Genomic DNA, 20,858 nt, shown 5'->3' with positions numbered 1-20,858 from the left:
TTTGTTAATCGCGAGTAAAGTCGTAGGAAATAGTATTTTACTGATAATATATTGCGGCTAGTTTCACTATATGATATTAGAAAATTAATAATAATAATAATTAATTACGAGAATATTTTTTTCTTTATTATCTTGCAAATGAATATGTTTGTGAATCTTAAAAAAAACAAATATTACAATTATTAATGTGAATGAAGTTTACTTGTTGTTACACTTTCACACGAAAAGTACTCAACCGATCATTATGAAACTTTGTACACATATTTTGCTAAGTAAGTTATGTACCATACTTAATAATATTTAAGTATCGTTTATCAATTTTTAATACCGCCATAAATAATACTTTTTGTTAAAAAATCATTTATCAAAAAATCCATACTAATATTATACAAAATGCTTTGAGTCCCGGGAAAGGACATGTGGTGCACGTGGGAGAGCCATGCTTCGGCACGAATGGGCCGGCTCGACCGGAGAAATACCACGTTCTCACAGAAAACTGGCGTGAAACAGCGCTTGCGCTGTGTTTCGCCGAGTGAGTGAGTTTACCGGAGGCCCAATCCCCTACCCTATTCCCTTCCCTACCCTCCCCTATTACCCTATTCCCTCTTAAAAGGAACGCACCTGCAGCTCTTCTGATGCTGCGAGTGCCCATGGGCCACGGAAGTTGCTTTCCATCAGGTGACCCGTTTGCTCGTTTGCTATTTCATAAAAAAAAACATACAATACTTTTTATTCCGGAAAAATGTACGATTCCCGCGCAATAAATAATAAATAGATTTTGGCGCAACGGTGTTACAGGCATCATTTAGTTAAACATAATATAACACCAACCACTACTAAAGAATATTTTATACTTACCTTCAGATGTGAAAGGATGAAACGTTTGCTTCCCATTCCTAATTCAGGTAAAGCTGTCGTATAAAGCTAGTATTCTAAACTGTCTATTGCAAAGCATTGCAGTCTACACATCTCGCACAAAAAACAAAAAACCTCCCCCGTTAGACGCGCGTCGATAGGGAAATGAACGACTAAACAACTTTGTACTGTATACGACAGTGTACTTGTCTTATTGCTGTCAGAATAAGGTTCATATTTGCATATCAGTAGACAACAGTTTTAGAAAACGTCCTCAAAACTCGTCGTTTTTACTAGAACCTCCTAGAACGCGTTACTCTTATTTGTTATGGATTTCCATCAAAATAATGTTTTAAATTGCTTTTTAGGAAGTACTTAGAAGTTGTCTACGACTAAGTGGAAGCGAAATAACGCGTTGTACTCTAAAAGTGCAGGTAGAAGTGAAGACGAAACAGCAGCAGGCATTTATTTTCACCGAGCGGTAGAAAGAGAGGGCGATATTACTTCCTCACTGTTCTACTACTACTTGTCAATCAGGTTTCGTTTACTGGCGTGTTTATATTTTTTAATGTTAAAAAAGTGCAAAGTGCCTTTAAAGATGTTTCCATTTAAAGATTTTGTATTACGAATCAATGCCCGAGATACATAAATTAATTAAAAAAACCGTAACGTACATGTGTCTGCCTACCCACTAATTTTGAGTTTACTCGGTGCAGATAGACTTAACATTACTCATACTTAACATTGTCTCATAAACACCAGTAGTGGGGATGTAATCTATATAAGTCATTGTCAAGTGGTCTAGAGTTTCAGTTGTATTGTGACAGTGACGGTGAATAGACGTGCGCTCCGCATTGGTACTGGGTGTGAGCCAGTGTCCCTAGGATTCTACAAGAAATATTCGTAAAATAAAGTTATGTACTCGTAGTGTAAAATAGAGATCGCACTGGTAGTAAAGAATAAGGGAACATGACGAAACACTTGAAGCGTAGAGACTCAATTTTTAATACTTACAGGACAAAATTTTGCATTTGAAGAAGACCTATACCAGCATCCATTGTGGATCGACCCTTGTAACACAATGTTTACAAATAATACTAACTGATTTAAAAATATTTTTTCAAATATTTTACTTCACTGACTGACATAGTGATCTATCAAGGCACAGTAAAAACCACTGGACGGATCGGGCTGAAATTTGGCATACAGGTAGATGTTAAGACGTAGGCATCCGCTAAGAAAGGATTTTGATCAATTCTACCCCCAAGAAGACAAAATAGGGGATGAAAGTTAGTATGAAACTTTATCCATTTTAAACCGATTGGGCTGAGACTTTGATACCTAATTAATAATAATACTTCTTAATGCGAGCAAAGCCGTGGGACAAAGCTAGTTTGTTATAAAGATACTTTGAGTCCCGGGTAGGATACTTTTCATCCCGGAAAATTTAAGGTTTCCGCGATAATGATATTTGGCGTAACGGAGTTATAGAGCACATTGCAACTATTAGTATACTATGATTTTACCCCCCTCTTATGAAACGCCTCCGTGGTCTAGTGGTATAGAGCGCGGCTCTTGACTCGGAGGTCGTGGGTTCGATTCCCGCGTTGGGAACATGTTATTTCCAAGTTTGGTTAGGACAGTGCAGGCTGATCACCTGATTGTCTGACAAGTAAGATGATCCATGCGTCGGATGGGCGTGTAAAAAAGTCGGTCCTGCGCCTGATCTCTCGCCAGTCGTGTCGGTCTTCCGTCCCACCGGGTTATGAGAGTAAAGGAATAGAGAGTGCTCTTGTGTACTGCGCACACACTTGGGCACTATAAAATTACTCCTGCGTAGCTGGCCTGGTTTCAATGAAACCGGCCACCGTCACCGAAACCGGTGTGGGAGCTATTATTATTATTATTATTATTATTACTATTATTTTAATTCATTTTTAACCGACTTCAAAATGAGAGGTTATTAATTCGACCCGTATGATATTATTTCCAGAACTGACTAGTCAGATTTTTGCCATTTTGAAATCATTCCTGGCTTATTATTTGATGTTATTATTATTTATGGTAAGTAATCTGGGTGCACGGTAGTGCACCCGCCGAGACGAGCCGAGAGAAGCGCAAGATCACTTACCATTTCTCGAAGTGTTTCGTCGTTTTTTTGAACCCCCATAGAGTTGGTTTCCGATGTACCAGATAGTTCATATTCTCAGGATATGATGTCAATAATAGATTTATTAAACATACAAAGTCTCAATCGAATAGCTCTAATACTTTAGATTTTATTGTTTTTTTTTATTAAATAAGGGGGCAAACGAGAAAACGGGTCACCTGATGGTAAGCAACTACCGTAGCCCATGGACACTCGCAACATCAGAAGATGCTGCAGGTGCGTTGTCGGCCTTTTAAGAGGGAATACGCTCTTTTTTTGTAATTCCAAGGGGTCCAAGCTGTTTGAAACACTATGGCAGTCAACAATTCGAGCGGCCCTTCGTTGGATACGATCCAGAGGGAGCAGTTGGTATTTTCGCGCCCCTGCCCAGAGATGAGAACAATATTCCATATGAGGCCGAACCTGCGCCTTGTAGAGTTATAGGCGTTGGTCCAGACTGAAGTACTATCTCGCTCTGTTAAGAACACCAGCTTCTTTGAGGCTAATTTGGCCTTACCCTCTAGATGATATCGGAACTGGACTTCGCTCGATATGTTGACGCCAAGTATCTAAATGCTAGGGGGATATGGTTACAGATGTGCCCTCGAAACGATATCTAAAATACAATAATTTCGTCACTGACATACTGACTCACTGAGACACTGATTATCAGCAAAATGTTTGGCTACTTCCTGAAGTGCTAGAAACTAACAAAAATTTCATAAACTTTACTTTTATACCCATACTGTAAAATGCGGGGGTGGAGGTATGAATTAAGATATAAGTGTCTTAATGCATAAAATTGCTCTACACGATATTCATAGGTATATTTTTCACAGAGTAAACCTTATGTGGTCGTCTCGACAACATTTTACAATAAATGTTTTTGGCGGGATATAATTATCATAGTTAACGTTGTTGGTGCCATATTACAGTGTGTAAGATTGAATTGTATATAATATTACCAAAAAAATGGCAATATTATGTATTCTGGTTACTGTTTATAACGGCAATAAACTAAAAAAGCTCATTTATTACCAAACTGCATTACAAACCGCTGCTAAATTTGGTAAATTTTCGCGTCGTTTTTTTGTGCAGCGCTAATAAGCAGCATTCACTGATGACGCGTAATGATAAAAAGAGACAACGTGAGCATTTTTCCACCAATCGCGGGTATTATCGGAAAAACTACCAAATGAATTTATTATGCCCCCCCGCGGGTGGCACCACCCTTACTTATTTAAAATATATGTACACACTTAGTGACGGTTTCGGCGGTCCGTCTGTTTTTTTGTTAATTGCGTGCGTATATGTGTTAATGTACATTGGTGTGATAATCGCGGATGAGTATTGATCGACGTTTTTACACTTTGCCTCCCTCGATGAAAAAATTGTGTGGTGGTCACAGATCGTAATGTTTTTTATATCATATTAGCATAAAAACTACTAGCGTGCAAACATTGTTTTGCCATATACCCACGTTATTTTAACGTAACAGACGTTAGCTAATTCTTATATTATATTAGCATAGAATATTTCATCAAAATCTGGCCAGCTGTTTCGGAGGAGACTAGCGACAAACATATATATAATACATGTACAGTGCTCCCAAAGTGATAATGCGCGACAGCGGACAGCCACCGACTATATGATATTTACTTCTATTTCCTTTGAACAAGGTGCAGAATTCAAGTGCATTGTTTGGGGCTCTTACGTTTCATAGATTCGGGTGTTACCGTGATTACGACAATTGGCGAATATTACCATGCTCATTATTAATTTTGGAGTACTGTAACAAGATTATGATTTTACCACAAAATATAAGAAGGTTAATCTAGATTCTAGAACACCAGATATTTTGGGGATTTAGGAAGTTCGCTGCGTTGAGCGTGTGCCCGTTGCGGCTGCCGGTCGCGGGCGTCCGCGCCGTGCTCTCGCCATAGTTACCGTGCTCTCGCCATAGTTACCGTGCTCTCGCCATAGTTACTGTGCTCTCGCCATAGTAATAATCGTGCGACGGCCCGCTCAACGCAGCGCTGCCCTAATATGGGATGACATGAAACAAGCACGCCTCGCGGGTGGCCGCGCCGGGCGCACGCTTAACGCAGCGAATATTTGCTGAAATTTTGTATGGAGATACTTTGAGTCCCGGAAAAGGACAGGATACTTTTTATCCCGGAAAAAAATACGGTTACCCGTGATAAAATGAATTTTGGCACAACGGAGTTACGGACATCATCTAGTCGAATATAAACACAATACACATATTTTATTACAAGCGAAACATACCAGTAAAATTAACCATAGCAGATAAAAACTATGTTAAATCCATACTTTCTTTATTACTTTCATACTAATATTATAAATTCTATCTGTCCGTCTGTCTGTCTGTTTGTTACCTCTTCACGCTCAAACCGCTGAACTGATTCTGCTGAAATTTGGCATGGAGATACTTTGAGCCCCGGGAAAGGACGTAAGATAGTTTTTATCCCGGAAAATTGTTCGGTTCCCCATGATAAACGAGTTTTGGCGTAACGAAGTTGCTGGCGTCACCTAGTCATTTTTTTCAACATTCAAAGGTTGTTAGATATTTATAGATTTTCCAGCGTCTAATGACGCTCTTGTGAGGTCATTAAAAATACTCGCTCTTCCATGTCAACCTCGATAGATATCATTTCTATGATGATTTTAACACAATATTTGCTTTTATTTTTTAATGACGCCTACAACTCCGTTGCCCCAAAGTTCGTCCATTAAGCAGGAACCGTACATTTTTTCGGAATGAAAAGTATCCTATTTTCTTTTCCGGGACTCAAAGTATCTTCATACCAAATTTCAGCAAAATCGGTCCATTGCTGTCAGTAAAATCGATTCAGTGGTTTGGGCGTGAAGAGGTAACATAAAGACAAACATTTTCACATTTTTAGGGTTCCGTACCCAAAGGGTAAAAACGGGACCCTATTTCTAAGACTTCGTTGTCTGTCCGTCTGTCTGTCACCAAGCTGTAGCTCAATAACTGCTACAGCTAGACTTCTGAAATTTTCACAGATTGTGTATATCTGTTGCCGCATTAAAAACAAATACTAAAAACAAAATAATATTAATATTTAAGGGGCCCATACAAAAACACAATTTTTAGCCTATTTTTGCTTTATAACAAGACGGAACCCTTCGTGCGCGAGGCCAACTCGCACTTGGCCAATTAGTAGTATTAGTATGGACTATTTGACACAGTATTTATTTTTCTGATGGAAGGATCGTTTTATCATACGTAATGGTTATTTATTTTTACACAAAATTAATTTGATTAAGAACCATCGGTTTCGATGGTATTTAATCAAATTAATGGTATGGTAATTAAATTTGACTAACCAAATACATTTTAGCAACATTTTTTTAATAATAGAGGTGGTATTATTATTTATTTCTTCTCCTACTTTGCGCTAGTGCTCTACTCGAGGTGGTAACGCTAGTTTAATATTTCATCCATCACGAAACCGTGTATGATGCCACTTAAACGAAAACTAAGAAGTTTTTACTTCAACAATGCCCATACAGATATTATAAAAAATGTGAATGAGTCTCTGTATGTCCGTCTATCTATCTATTATCTAAACCTTCATGTCTGAATCGCTAAACCGATTTTGCTGGGTAAACAGACATTTGAGTCCCGGGAAAGGTCGTAGGATACTTTTTTCACGGAACAATGTACGGTTCCCGCGTGATAAACTAATTTTAGCGCAACGGAGTTGCAGGCGTCATCTAGTAACATCTAAGCACGCTTAGTCTAATTAATATAAAGTTCTCGAAAGGAACCGAACCTTAATTCTAATAATAGTATTTTAAAAAGTTGAAACCGACTTCTAAATTGTGCGTAATTGAGAATTAAAATTCCCTATCTCGAAAACTACTGAACCGATTTTGATAAAACTTTCAGTGTTTCCTAAGTTAAATAATACATAGTACAACAAAAAAATAATTAATCAAATCGGACTTGTAGTTCTGGAGATATGCGAACACAAACATACGTCATACATACATACTACTTTTGTCACATTTGTTTAGACTAACATAATATACGAAAACTGGGTAATTCTGGAAATATGATATACATACGGGTTGAATTGATAACCTCCTTTATTAAAGTCGGTTAAAAAACATAACCCCTTTTACGTAATAGGGTGATAATTGAAGCAACACATACCTGGACAAAGCGGCCCGTGCTATCTGAAATTAAACACAAAATTTAATTAAAATCAACTCATAATATCAATTGCCGTAGCGTCTGTGTAGTAGGACTGCAGTTATAGTATCTAAATAACTGACTACGATGAAAAAGGAAGGTTTATGATTTTTCAAATTCAAATTCAAATTCAAATATCTTTATTTCAGACTACAGTGTGGTCCATTGGTTAGTATTACATAAATTAAAAATTATTAGGGTTATTTAAAAGAACAAAACATAACTTAAAGTAAATAATTAAAACTAAACTAAATCATGCACCTCAGTTAGAACTATGAGCGAATGTATCCTGGAGGTCTGCTCTGGAATTCGTTCATTATCCGCACATAGTTCCTCAATATAGGTGCATGCGGATCATCTGCCACAATCTTCAGGATGCTGTTGTCACTTCCCCTTACGCGATTAGAGATGCAGCTTTCTTGCGCATGAGTGCCCGGAAGCCATCCGTTCTTGCTTGTGCAAACATCTCGGACGCACTACAAAATCGGGGAAGTTTCAGCATCATGATTTTGAGCAATTGCTTAGCTTTTATCGCGGGCTTCGAGCGCGGCGACCGAATCAAGAAATTCCGTAACGAAAAAATCTAACACCCTCGTCTCCGTCAGTCGGTCAGTGCGGCATTGCCGTGCATCGTCAGACTTTCGCACGATGTTTGTGTGCGTGCGACTAGACGTATAAAAATGTTTTATTTCTGAATGAATTTGAAGCAAATGTTTTCAGAACGTTGAACTTCAATAATATGTTGCCTACCACCGGTATGCGAATTATAATAATTGCATAAGTTGATAAAAAATCAAAGTCTATCAAGCGTCTATTCGTGGACGTCTATTCCTTCTAAGCAGCGATTCGAGTGTCTAAAGAAATTAATATCATAGTTGAAAAACGCGTAAAGCTTCGTAAATGACTTTAACAAAATGTAAAATAATATTGCTAGTGCACTGTGCACCGTCCATACTGCAAGTGTATTGCCGTTAAACGCAATAGAAATATACCAAACTATACAAAGCCCGGAACTTCATTGACAAGAACATTCTTCAGGAATGTTAAGCGTCAAAAACCATTTTTGTCTCTTTTCGGATTTAAAACTCCCTACAAAATGTTATCTATGGGTTCAATGAATTAGACGTGAGGTAACAGACAGACATACAAACGCACTTTCAAATTCACGATAGATATAAGTATTTTTTCTAGTACGACTGATTAGGATAACTCTTTCTCCATGTTCAGCCAAAAAAAGCGAAAACTTCCTCATTTCCCATCAAAAAACCCATCAAGAGAAAGGCCTAAAAGCAATATAAGTTCCTTTCATCCAACCTAATAAACCCAGAAATGTGGAAATCAATAATAAGGGTTTTTAATTCTTCATAAAGCGTATGGAGCCGCGGAGACAATGTCGACTCGGCGAGCGCTGAAAGTGGAATTTAAATATGTAAGGAATTAGGAGGGGGGTGGGGGGGCGCCGAGGGAGACGGGTAGGGGGGCGCGAGGGGGGAGGTCGGTTTTTCAAAACTAGAAAGAGATGAACACGCTTAGTATCGCGATCTGGGCCTCGCATGGTTTTTCGGCAACGAGGTCAGCTTAGATGGGATGAGTCTGAAGATATTGTGATTAAGTTGGTGGATTTGAGTTGAGTAAAGAATAATTTTCGGTCAAAAGCTTTTAGTACTTTGTAAAGTTTGTAATATTTTTTTTAATGAAATATCGTAATTGGCAAACGAGCAAACGGGTCACCTGGTGGAAAGCAACTACCGTCGCCCATGGACACTCGCAGCATCAGAAGAGCTGCAGGTGCGTTGCCGGCCTTTTAAAAGGGAATAGGGTAATAGGGGAGGGTAGGGAAGGAAATATGGTAGAGGATTGGGCCTCTGGTAAACTCATAATATAAAATAATAGTTTTTGGATATGATAATAGTTTACATAATAGATGGCCACTGTGTGGAGATGACCCATTTTAAGGACCGTGTTTTTGCAAATATTAGTTATTATTCTAAGCGTTCATATGGGTAAAGCAAGTATTAAATATTAATTTAGGGAAATATCTGGGCGATATCATTTTTCATTTTCATTTGGTATTCATTGTTAAAAACTAATGATTGGGAATGCTCAACTAACTTTTTGTCGTCCGTTTATTGAAAGAAAATTGTATTATTTGAACTCAGCGAAAAGTGCTTTTAATTGATCGCAAAATACGATTCCATCTCAATTTGCCTGTTCCTTCAATAACAGAAGTTTCAATTTTTTTTATATTACATACAAAAAAGTGATCTCAAGATATTAAAATCTTGCGACACGTGGGATCATGTGCAGCCCACGCACGCGCTGTAATGAGCGCGCGCGGGGGGCGGGTAGTTAGACAATTTTACAACTGCGCCGCTTCGTTTTTTGGGAGACTCGAGTTGCTAGGTGTGCCAAGAGGAATAGCTAAGTTGTAGAAGAGAACATTCGTAGTGCTTTAACGAAACCTTTAAAATATTTTTTGTTAAAAAAATTGAGCCACGGCAGTACTTACGTAAATTTGATGATCACATTACTTGAATTTAATGAAGAGTTTGACAGAAAACGTATAGAGTTTATGCCGAAATCTTTATTAAAATTGCTCTGTTATCACTTATCAATAATTACATATCATTTATTCTTATAACACTTAATTCAAGTGCCTCTTATAATATAATAGCAACGTCTTAACAGGATATTCATTATATATATCGCCTACGAAAAATGTATGAGCAATCGATAAGAGTTTGTGTCTAATAAAATATGAACATTTAAGTTAACTTTTTAAAATGTAAGTAAGTATAAGTTATAACTCTCATGGGAAAGGCTCCTACTCCCTTATGATCTGTAATACTCAAGATGATATTGTTCATAATATACTGACGGAGTGTGTCCGGGGCGCAGGCTTGTGGTCGCGTCTTATTAGTAAATATTGCGATTATAATGTAGGCAGTCTTAACAGTGTCTTGGCTGATCCATCTTCTGAGGCTGCTAAAATATTATATAAGATATATCTCAACATCTCTGGGATGTTTAAGACATATGTTTATAATGAAGTTGATTTATTTGTTGATTTTTAATTTATAACTGTATTGTGTACCTGTAAGGACGACATTATCATTCTATGATAAAGTCCTTTCTTTTCTAGATAAAAAAGTAAGATTATGGTAATAAAGATTTGTATTTGTATTTGTATTTATATCAAAATTGCTAGTATTTAAAGAAATAAATAAAACCGAATACAGATATTTTGGTAATCAAAATTAATTTGCCTATCATCAAATTAACTAAACTTGCAGAATTGCTTTGAAAATTCTAGCAGAGAGAGAGAGAGAGAGACTTTGATTTAATTTCATACTACTCGCATGTTTTCTGAAACCCTCCACATTTTTGCGTTTAAAAATTTGACGCACTTTTGACGTCTTAAAAATACTTTACTCCTTAAAATATTACTCTTTCAGCTACGTTCAATACAATAATATTTTTATTATAATTTCAAAATAATCTAGGTACAAGCACTTATTACGTATCTTAATCTGAAATCGACATTTTGTTTGATTTTGTGAAGCTAAATAATTGTCGCATCTGCCAGCTACTCTATGGCAACATCTGTAGGTAAGTACAAATTTGCATATGTCGAAATAATTTAGGGGGTCGCACACATGCGCGCTAATGTGTGTATCGCGAACTAAGAATAAGAAAATGCCGGGAGGGAGGCATCGATTGGGGGTACGTTAGGGAATCTTAGAGGAAATTTAATAAGTTTTTTATTTTCCCCTTCTTAGAAGGTACAAAAGTCACCGTGTTTGGATCGTGATATATCTCTATAGCTACGGGTCTATGTAGTGTTTGAGGGTTTTGAGCTTTGGTTTGTTTTGATTAGTTGTTATATTGTAGATATTCTGACTATAAAGGAGCTGTATAATATCATCAACCTATTATATAACGATTTTTAAAGAATAATAATTAAATACAAGACAGTGTGGCATAAAACATATTAGAAAATTTTTTGCTTAATAAAAGCTTACACAGTAAGAGCCAGTCCACACGGCGCGTTGAGTCAGCGTTGCGTCGACGCAGCGCTGACGCAACGCGCCATGTAGACTGGCTCTAAGTATTTATCTGGTATTTATTTCGCAATTTTAAAAGGACTAGTTATTAACACAATATATAAATAAGCAACACAATATATGAACGCCTCCGTGGTCTAGTGGTATAGAGCGCGGCTCTTGACTCGGAGGTCGTGGGTTCGATTCCCGCGTTGGAAACATGTTATTTCCAAGTTTGGTTAGGACGATGCAGGCTGATCACCTGATTGTCTGACAAGTAAGATGATCCATGCGTCGAATGGGCATGTAAAAAGTCGGTCCTGCGCCTGATCTCTCGCCAGTCGTGTCGGTCTTCCGTCCCACTGGGTTATGAGAGTAAAGGAATAGAGAGTGCTCTTGTGTACTGCGCACACACTTGGGCACTATAAATTACTCCTGCGTAGCTGGCCTGGTTTCAATGAAACCGGCCACCATCACCGAAACCGGTGTGGGAGCTATTATTAAATAAACAAGCACCAAGACCATATTAGCACAAGACCGCCCTAGCGTTTTTTCGAATTTTAGTCAACTTTAAGCAGCCAAGGAATGTTACTGCATTCTTGCAGTTGTTTTTTAAATTGAGGAAGTTCGATTTGAAGATCTCGACTATAATACTTTAAAATATTATGATATTTAAAGTATCCTAGTAACTGACGCACTCAGAGAATTAATGATGATTAAAAGAGTTTGGGAGATAATGTATGGGGCTTACATTATTAAGTAGTAATTTTTAATTTGGAACATCTATAGGGAAAGGGACTGTTAACCCTTACTACAGGTTTTTCAACCTATCAAAGGTAACAGTACTTCACCCACCAGTGACGAGATTGTAATTTTGTAAACTGTGATTAGTTAATTATTAGAAACATTGCTTGTAATCTCCATTTTCTGCACCAATAAAGTTATAATTATTATTATATTATTAAATTTTTCATATTACAGTTAAGTTAGTATTTTTTGTGAAAACTCTAATGGTTTATTAAATATAGATATTTAATTCATATAGATAGACTGTATTTAAGTAGAAATTCGTTCTTCATTAGCAATTCTTTAGTCTGAAAGCGTACTTTCTTATGTAGTTACATAAAATAGTTAATGTAAAGTTTTATTCTCATGTCCAAGGATTTTAAATCTCAGGATTAGCTACGACGCGATTTATATTTGCCAGAAAAATCTTCTTACAAGAAAAAATTACTTCACCTATGTCAATTTCTAATTACTAGAGATCGCCAAATGGTCGAAATTTGACCTTAGTTTCAACGACATTAGGACTACTACCTATATTTTGTAAAAAAAGATTAATGACTTTATCATAATTTTTTCAACTCTTGTCTCTGGGACTCAGCTGTTCTCAGACTGGCCATGTAAACATTGTCTAATAGTATCTAAGATTGAATAAATATTTGCCAGAAAAATCTTCTTACAAGAAAAATTTACTTCACCTTTGTCAATGGGCATTGTCCAAAAAAAATCACATGTACTTTTTATATTTTTTTTCGTTAAAATAGGGTATTTTCAGAATATAAATTAAATAATTTTAAAATTCATTAGCTAGTTTTATCTCAATAAATTTTTAAAGTTTCGCTCTGACGTCATCATCGGCGGCCAATAATTGACCTCTGCAGTATGTTTTTTCCTTTCAATTCGAAACGTAATGTTGGTCGAATTTATAGCTAATTTAACGCCATTGAAGGTCAAAACATTGAAGGTTAAACATATTTGTTCAAAAATATAAGTAACTAATGGGTATTTTTTTCGTTTATATACAGAAAAACGATCACTGACCTCATTCCTCGAAATGTTTTTGTAATGAGCAAAATTAAAAAAAAATGGACAATCCCCATTTCTAATTATATTTCGTGAAGGTAATTTCTTTAATTCATTTCTTGGTTTTGCTTTTTCAATTAATAACTAATAAATAAAATAAAAATAAGTGTATAATATTATCTTGTCTAAATATAATATATTCAGTTTTTGTTTTAAAATTATTTTTATAAGTTTGTCTAGAAGAAACTGCTATCAGCAATTTTATTTGTACAGTTTCTTTTATTGGTTCAATTTAATTTCAGTTTATTTTTAGGTAGATATAAACAAATAATTTTCTATCTATACGAGTATATATTACCATTCCACCCTACCGAAGCCGGCCTAACAAAACTGATATTGTAATTTTTATACTCTTTTAATTCCGGCGTTTTGGATCCTAAGGTTTTGAATAGGGCACTGGGGAGATGTGTAAGTGATTATTCCTGTCCCTTTTTATTTTGGGACTGGGGTACGAGAACAAAGCCCACAGATGAGACGGAAGATACCAGCTCAATAGACGATTTGATCTGCTCCAATATAAGTATTACTCGAGATACACTTTTCCGCATAAATTGTCAAGAACGGAAAACTACCCCCGTTTTCTTACGTAAGTATCAGGTTTATGATCGGAAAAGAGGTAAAAAGATTAGTGTATTTTCATCCCAGCTATGCTGATTTTAAATGTGATTTTCATAGAATGAGTGCGACGGGATTTTTAATGTTTATCGATGGCTAAAAGTTTTATTAAAATCAAACAATGGGATGAAAATATAAAAAATGCTCAGATTGAGGTAAATCGCATGAATATAAAGTGATTTTGTTATTTGACTGCATTTAGCCGTGGTTTTAACCGAACGGCGGCCGTACAAAAATAAAGTAAAACCTGGAATAGATTTTTCGACGCGCGTATATTTTTATTTGAACGACGCGGAAAGCGAAAGTGCGAAGAATTTGAACACTTTTTTATGGCGGCGAATGAATGAAAATATTTTTAGGCTTCGCTTCAATTTTTTAGAGTTCGAAATCTAAAAAAAGGCGCCATAGGTTACGGTTTTTTGTTCGGCGCGTAGAAAGTGAACGCGGGATCGTGCGATATGTGCTCTAAAATCTGTTGTATCTATGGAATTTTTATGCTCGAAATGTATGCACAATTTTTTTCAATCAAACCGATACAGGTTTAAAAGGTTTTGTTGTCGGTTTCGTCCGTTTAGGCGGCTAACACCTCGCGCTCGTTCGAATTGGATTTCATGATTTTCAAAGTCAATTGTCAATCGTTTTTTATTTGTGGCCACTTTTATAAATGCGGTTTGAATAGTTTTGTATATTCGTTTGGTTGATCGAACTTATGATGCACCTGTTTTTGTTAATGATTACTTTTTAAATACTGATTGTATGGTCCAGTCGAGTCGTTAAGTGAACCTGACTTGAAACTATTTCCTACTACCTATCGTAAGAATATACTAAATTGGGAATATTTTTTCAAAATATTTTTCTTTTTCAAAGCCGTTAAATCTATATATATAAAACTCAAAGGTGACTGACTGATTGAAATAGTGATCTATCAACGCACAGCCCAAACCACTGGACGGATCGGGCTGAAATTTGGGATGCAGGTAGATGTTATAACGTAGGCATCCGCTAAGAAAGGATTTTGATAAATTCCAACCCCAAGAGGTTTAAATAGGGGATGAAAGTTTGTATATAATAATACTTCTTAACGCGAGCGAAGCCGCGGGCAAAAGCTCGTCAATAATAAAATGAAACATTGTGGTACAAAGCTCTCTATTTGCACGCTCAATTAGCACATAACAATAGCTAAACAAGCATAAACTATAACATAACGTTTCGTTCCTAGGCGGCAGGTCTCGAAAAACTTGCGGTAGTTTTTCGAGACCTGCCGCACTCAGATTGGAACATTAATTACTTAAATGTAATAAATTTAAAAATTTGACATAAACCTCATACATTATCTGTCAAACTCTTCATTAAATTGAAAGGTTATCATAATTAAATGTCTCCGAGTGCGGCGGTTGAGATTCGTATCGGGCTGATGATGATGGTGTCAGGTGTCACGTATCTGTCACGTGAGCTAGCGGCGAGCGGCGCCGGGCGTCGCGCTAGAGCAGTATTTGACAGGGCGAACGGGCTCACACGACACTGCCGTAATAAAAATTATATGCTTCAATTTACGATGGCGTGGGCGGGGGTGGGGGGCCAAAAAATTCCCCCCCGGCCCCCCGATTGCGGGATCGAATCTCGCTAAACGAACGCGGCCGGGGGGTGGGTAAAAATTCGCGGTGGGGTGGGCCCCCCGCGCTATACTGTTTTTTTTCCCAACATTATCCGAGTCCCTCCAACTATGCGGCTGTAGATTTGTAATTATGAAATTTTATTATAATGCCCGGCCTCTATCTGCGCCCGAATACTTCGATGTTCCCGCGCTAGTCGCGAGATTTGTTTTTTTCCTGTTGCCATCCGGCAAAAACTTACATACCGGAAGCCCCGCTTTTGACATTAGGATTAAAATGTTATATTTTGTGTTGCGTTTGTGGCTTTTAAATATGCCGGATCGTAATCGGGCTGTACAGAATTAAAATATTTTTGTCTCTACTTGAATAGAACTCTTTGGGGATTATATAAAATGAATTATTTGCTTTTGAGTATTATTTACGGACGAGATTTTTCAAAACATCAACAGCACAGACAAACATATTCGCTATTAGTGTTGCTTCTAAGAAAATTATAATTTGTTTGTTTGGAGTTCTTAGAAACTGCGTAGGCGGTAACGTAGCGTAGTACTACGCCGTAGAGCTGCTACGCCGTAGAGCTGCTACGCCGTAGAGCTGCTACGCCGCGTGATTTTAAACAATTCCTTCATTTTGAAAAGAGAAATGGAATTTTCTTCACTAAGATTTATCTCTGAATGGAAAAATCTAATCGATTTAAATACTAAGAAGAACCGGCGAAACAAAGTCGGTCACACATATTTTGATGGTTTCTGCTGGTGTCGCTTGAATTTATATTAAATGAAAATGAATTTTGCATTTGCTTAGTTTCGCCAAAACTCGAGAACAGCTGAACAGATTTGCCAAATTTTAGTCTTGAAAATATATTTGTGAAAGTCCAGGGAAGGTTGGTAAGATGAGAAGGGGTTTTGAGCGATACGAAGTTCACGGGTCATTTAATACTTTATAATAATATGGCAACTCAGTTACGCTTCGATCATTGAGGTGCGCGCTAGTTTTTTAGTGATTATCAAGTTGTGTATACGAACTTTTGTTTTTTGTCTAATTATAATCAAAATGTGACGATGGATAGTTTAGGCAAATCTTTAAGTGTTTGTTCAAGTAATTCGGAGGAGATTAGTGAAAGAATGTTGGAGATAAACAGCGGTGAGCAGGATAGTAATATTATAGAAATGAGTACGATTGCGACTATTGAAGTTGGAGAACAGAGGAAGGGGGAGAAAAGGTTAAGAGAGAAATGTAGTGATGACAGTATTGAAGATGACGATGGATTTATTACTGTGTCTAGAAGACCGAAGAGACTGATTCGCAGCAGCTCGATTCGTAATAGCGATGATAACAATGAGTCCCGTTCATTAGATCGAAACGCACAGGAGACGGAATATTACGAGGTCAGTTTAACATCGAAAACTGTACTTCCTAAAATGATAGCTATGGCGAAGTTACTTAAATCGCAGAATATTAAAAATATTATTAAGATATCATATAAAAGCCAATTTAAAATACATTTTTTGTTTCAAAATTTACAAGATGCCGATCTAATGATTGAGTGTCAGAAATTTAAGGAATTAGATTATAGATGTCAACGCACAGACCAATTGAATGCGACTTATGGTGTAGTTAAAAATGTTGATTTGGAATTAACTGAAACAGAACTAATGAGTATTTTTCAGAGCGACATAGAAATATTAAATGTTAAAAGATTGAATAGATTTTCGTCGGAGGGTAAGTGGGTACCCAGTGAAGTAGTACGTATTGCATTCAAAGGTACAACACTTCCACCGTATATATCCGGCTATGGCTGTCGTTTTAAGGTGGAGCTATATAAATTTCCAGTCACTCAATGCTCTGGTTGCTGGAAATTTGGTCATATAAAAAGTTTTTGTCCAACACAAAAAATACGATGCCCAAAATGCGGACAAGATCATGATAATTGTGATACTACTGATTATGCTTGCATTAATTGTAAAGGTCCTCATATGGCTCTAGACCGGTTATGCCCTGTATATACAAAGGAGAAATTGATAAGAGAGATAATGAGTCAAAATTGCTGTACTTATAAAAAGGCACTGGAAGTATATTTGGAGGACAAGCAATCAAAAAATTTACAGAACGTTTCAAATCCAAGATTAGGTATTTCTCATACATTAGTGAGTGAACAAAGAAGCTATAGGGACGTCGTAGCATCGACAAGTAACAAATATTCGGACCTAATATATTATAACGATGAGTCTATGAACTGCGAGCCGACTCCGTTATGTGAAGAAATAAATGATGTCCATGATTCTCATCATAATGATTCTTCTCTAAATAGTCAGTCAAAGGGAAGAGGAGGGAAGGAAGGTAAAAAACAGCACCAAAAATCATCTTTTAAGCAACGAGACTGTAGTATAATAAACGAAATTGAGTGCGAAGATCAAGATATGAACTCTGATAGTGAAGAAAAATTGCAAAATGTTGACGAAAAAAAGAAGAAAAATAGTAGAACTTTTGAAAGAATCTTTAATGAGAGTAAAGATATATTTTTATCTGACTTGTCCGCGAGTGAGAAAAGGCAAAAATTATTTAGTTTGTTTTTTAAAGAAATTATAAGGTATGTTGGTTCATTATTTTTTGGTGAAAATGAGGTAATTAGTAACATATTAAATTTAATCACAAATGGATAGTAACACCAGTTCAGCCAATATTAATATAGTTCAGTGGAACGCTCAGAGTTTAAAGCCGAAACTTATTGATTTCGAATTATTGTTAAATAGGGAAAACATTCATTTAGCAATTTTAAGTGAGACGTGGTTGGATCCTAGCGATAAAATTCATATATCTGGTTACAATATATACAGAAAGGATAGGCACGACTCATACGGGGGCGTGGCTATAGTTTCACGTAACACTTTAAAAACATATATTGTTCCAAGTTGTGTGACTAATACAGGTATAGAATTGCTGCATATTAAAATGGTTATTGTATAATAATTTATTACACAATAACCAATACGGTTTTACTAAGGGTCGTTCCACAACGGATGCTGGTATAGGTCTTCTTTGTAGCATATTTGAAGCTTGGGAGGAGTCACAGGATGCCTTAGGTATTTTTTGTGACCTCTCTAAGGCATTTGACTGTGTCGAGCATGCTACTTTAGTCAAAAAATTGCACCACTATGGCATAAGGGACTCAGCACTCTGCCTTTTGACTTCTTACCTCAAAAATAGGACTCAAAGGGTTGAAGTTAATAGTAAAAGATCCAATGGGACCAAAATAGAATTAGGTGTACCACAGGGATCCATTTTAGGACCATTTCTTTTTCTCATCTACATTAATGACTTACCTTATCTAGTTAAGGATAATGAGATAGTACTTTTTGCTGATGACACTTCACTTATTTTTAAAGTGAAGCGACGGCAGTCAAATTACGACGAGGTAAATAGTGCTCTCTCAAAAATAGTACATTGGTTTAATGTTAATAACTTACTTTTAAACTCTAAGAAAACCAAATGTTTAAAATTTACTTTGCCCAATGTTAGGCAAGTTCAAACCAATTTACTATTAAATGATGAGAAAATGAATTTGGTGGACTCCACTATATTCCTAGGCATTACATTAGATAGTAAATTACAGTGGGGTCCTCATATTGCTAATCTTGCAGGTAAGCTCAGTTCTGCAGCATATGCAGTCAGAAAAATTAGGGAAATTTCTGATGAAGACACGGCAAGACTAGTTTATTTTAGTTATTTTCACAGCAGAATGTCTTATGGTATCCTTTTATGGGGAAACGCTGCCGACATCAATACAATTTTTGTGCTGCAGAAGCGAGCTATACGCTCAATTTATAAAATGTCAGCTTTTGAATCTCTGAGAGAAAAGTTTAAAGAAATTGGTATTCTAACTGTTGCTTCTCAATACATTTTGGATAATGTATTGTATGTTAGAAAGAATTTAACTAAATTTAAAACTAAAAGTGATAGTCACGGTAGAAACACTAGAAATAGGCACAAGCTGGAAATACCAGTGATCAGACTTAGCAAAATAAGTAAATCTTTTAAAGGTCAATGTATACGCCTTTACAATAAAATCCCGGAAAACGTTCAAAATCTATCAATTAATAAATTTAAAAAAGTAATTAAAGAACGTTTGTGTGCCAAAGCCTACTATACGGTCAAAGATTTCCTAAACGATAGCACATCTTGGGAGTAGGATGGCTGCTTGCAAGGCTGCTTCTACATTTATTATATGTGACTTACAATTGTGTATTCATATTGTATAGATTAAGTTATTTACATTGTAAATTTTATTTTTTTAAAAGACAAATTTTCCACTTTTTTACTAAAAAGTGGCCCCGTGCGAGTTTCTTACGCCGGTTCTTCTCGCCGGGTTAGTTCCCGAACCGGTGGTAGGCAACATGTAGTTGAACATTCTGAAAATATTTGATTCAAATTTATTCAGAAATAAAACAATTTTTATTTTATTTATTTTTTATTTATTAACAACAATTTTATTAAAAATATTATATCGGTTTACTGTCCATCTTCTGTTTCGACGTCTCAAATGGATTGGGAAAATATATTTTCAAAAGTTTGTAATAAGTCATTAATCGCAGGGGACTTTAATGGGCATCACCCTTGCTGGACCGATCGGAGTGACTCTCGCGGTAATCAGTTATTTGAATCTGCTATTGAAAATAATTATGTTTGCTTGAATACAGGACATTACACCAGACTAAGATTAGTGAATGGCCGTTTACAAAAGTCATCGCCCGATATTACCTTCTCGACTACCGATATTGTTACTAACAGTACATGGATGGTTTTAAACGAAAGTTTAGGCAGCGATCACTTGATAATTAAAATAATTTTTGAAATTCCGGTTTACATTAATTCACAGACGAATTCCACACGACGACGGAATTTTAAAAAAGCGGATTGGCTTAGGTATAAACAATTAATTACGTCATCTTTGATGGCGTATTGTCCTACTTCAGAGGAAGTTCAGATTCTTTATAATTTTTTAGTTACTCAAATTAATTTATCAGCTGATATAGCAATTCCATTTGTACCTAATTATATAAATAATTCAGATAAAAAATTTGTACCTAAGCCTTATTGGAGTCAGGAACTATCAAAATCAATAGCACAACGACGTCTTGCATTACGTAAATTTAGAAAAAACCCGATTCCCCAAAATTTAAATGCATTAAAGTATCAAATTTCAAAGACACGTAAGTTGATTAGGCAAGCAAAAATTAAATGTTTTCGTGAATTTTGTGACAGTATAGACGAGGCCACATCTTCAACGGTCATGTGGAAAAAGATGCGTTGGCTAAAGGGTCATAGACAGGCAAAATTTTCATCCCCGGATTTTAAGAAACAGGAATTACTTGCATCGCTTGCACCTGATTTTGTCATAACTCAAATTCCCGATCTTGTCCATCATGAATCTTCTTTAAATCGCGATTTTTCTATACAGGAATTAGAATCTTGCC

This window comes from Aricia agestis, chromosome 13 (genome assembly GCF_905147365.1).
Source record: "Aricia agestis chromosome 13, ilAriAges1.1, whole genome shotgun sequence".
Taxonomy (NCBI): domain Eukaryota; kingdom Metazoa; phylum Arthropoda; class Insecta; order Lepidoptera; family Lycaenidae; genus Aricia; species Aricia agestis.
The sequence above is the reverse complement of the archived record's forward strand: the minus strand, read 5'-3'. Positions refer to the sequence as shown.